Source organism: Saccostrea cucullata, unplaced genomic scaffold (assembly GCF_032062105.1).
Source record: "Saccostrea cucullata isolate Sc308-1 unplaced genomic scaffold, CSIRO_AGI_Scuc_v1 ctg1741, whole genome shotgun sequence".
Taxonomy (NCBI): Eukaryota; Metazoa; Mollusca; class Bivalvia; order Ostreida; family Ostreidae; genus Saccostrea; species Saccostrea cuccullata.
Window position 1 is genome coordinate 50,919 of NW_026940369.1, and position 2,389 is coordinate 53,307.

Below are 2,389 nucleotides of genomic sequence, written 5' to 3' on the forward strand. Positions count from 1 at the left end.
CCGGTCTTGTAACACAAATTCCCTTTAACAGTGAAAGGGTCCCTCCCATACCCCTCCCCTGTAAAAATATGAAGTTCTAAATATGGGATCTTCGATGTTAACCAGACCCCCGGGCAATGTACCCTTATTAGGAAATACATATAATAGAATTGTAAGGTTTTTTTTTAAATTTTCCTCGGGCTAGCTAAATGGGTTCCCGGTCTTGTAACACAAATTCCTTTTGACAGTGAAAGGGTCCCTCCCATACCCCTCCCCTGTAAAAATATGAAGTTCTAAATATGGGATCTTCGATGTTAACCAGACCCCCGGGCAATGTACCCTTATTAGGAAATACATATAATAGAATTGTAAGGTTTTTTTTAAATTTTCTCGGGCTAGCTAAATGGGTTCCCGGTCTTGTAACACAAATTCCTTTTAACAGTGAAAGGGTCCCTCCCATACCCCTCCCCTGTAAAAATATGAAGGTCTAAATATGGGATCTTCGATGTTAACCAGACCCCCGGGCAATGTACCCTTATTAGGAAATACATATAATAGAATTGTAAGGTTTTTTTTTAAATTTTCCTCGGGCTAGCTAAATGGGTTCCCGGTCTTGTAACACAAATTCCCTTTGACAGTGAAAGGGTCCCTCCCATACCCCTCCCCTGTAAAAATATGAAGTTCTAAATATGGGATCTTCGATGTTAACCAGACCCCCGGGCAATGTACCCTTATTAGGAAATACATATAATAGAATTGTAAGGTTTTTTTTTAAATTTTCCTCGGGCTAGCTAAATGGGTTCCCGGTCTTGTAACACAAATTCCTTTTAACAGTGAAAGGGTCCCTCCCATACCCCTCCCCTGTAAAAATATGAAGGTCTAAATATGGGATCTTCGATGTTAACCAGACCCCCGGGCAATGTACCCTTATTAGGAAATACATATAATAGAATTGTAAGGTTTTTTTTTAAATTTTCCTCGGGCTAGCTAAATGGGTTCCCGGTCTTGTAACACAAATTCCCTTTGACAGTGAAAGGGTCCCTCCCATACCCCTCCCCTGTAAAAATATGAAGTTCTAAATATGGGATCTTCGATGTTAGCCAGACCCCAGGGCAATGTACCCTTATTAGGAAATACATATAATAGAATTATACGTTTTTTTCCAATTTTCTCCGGGCTAGATAAATGGGTTCCCGGTCTTGTAACACAAATTCCTTTTAACAGTGAAAGGGTCCCTCCCATACCCCTCCCCTGTAAAAATATGAAGGTCTAAATATGGGATCTTCGATGTTAACCAGACCCCCGGGCAATGTACCCTTATTAGGAAATACATATAATAGAATTGTAAGGTTTTTTTTTTAAATTTTCCTCGGGCTAGCTAAATGGGTTCCCGGTCTTGTAACACAAATTCCCTTTGACAGTGAAAGGGTCCCTCCCATACCCCTCCCCTGTAAAAATATGAAGTTCTAAATATGGGATCTTCGATGTTAGCCAGACCCCAGGGCAATGTACTCTTATTCAGAAATACATATAATAGAATTATACGTTTTTTTCCAATTTTCTCCGGGCTAGCTAAATGGGTTCCCGGTCTTGTAACACAAATTCCTTTTAACAGTGAAAGGGTCCCTCCCATACCCCTCCCCTGTAAAAATATGAAGTTCTAAATATGGGATCTTCGATGTTAGCCAGACCCCAGGGCAATGTACTCTTATTCAGAAATACATATAATAGAATTATACGTTTTTTTCCAATTTTCTCCGGGCTAGCTAAATGGGTTCCCGGTCTTGTAACACAAATTCCTTTTAACAGTGAAAGGGTCCCTCCCATACCCCTCCCCTGTAAAAATATGAAGGTCTAAATATGGGATCTTCGATGTTAACCAGACCCCCGGGCAATGTACCCTTATTAGGAAATACATATAATAGAATTATAAGGTTTTTTTTTAAATTTTCCTCGGGCTAGCTAAATGGGTTCCCGGTCTTGTAACACAAATTCCCTTTGACAGTGAAAGGGTCCCTCCCATACCCCTCCCCTGTAAAAATATGAAGTTCTAAATATGGGATCTTCGATGTTAGCCAGACCCCAGGGCAATGTACTCTTTATCAGAAATACATATAATAGAATTATACGTTTTTTTCCAATTTTCTCCGGGCTAGCTAAATGGGTTCCCGGTCTTGTAACACAAATTCCTTTTAACAGTGAAAGGGTCCCTCCCATACCCCTCCCCTGTAAAAATATGAAGTTCTAAATATGGGATCTTCGATGTTAGCCAGACCCCAGGGCAATGTACTCTTATTCAGAAATACATATAATAGAATTATACGTTTTTTTCCAATTTTCTCCGGGCTAGCTAAATGGGTTCCCGGTCTTGTAACACAAATTCCTTTTAACAGTGAAAGGGTCCCTCCCA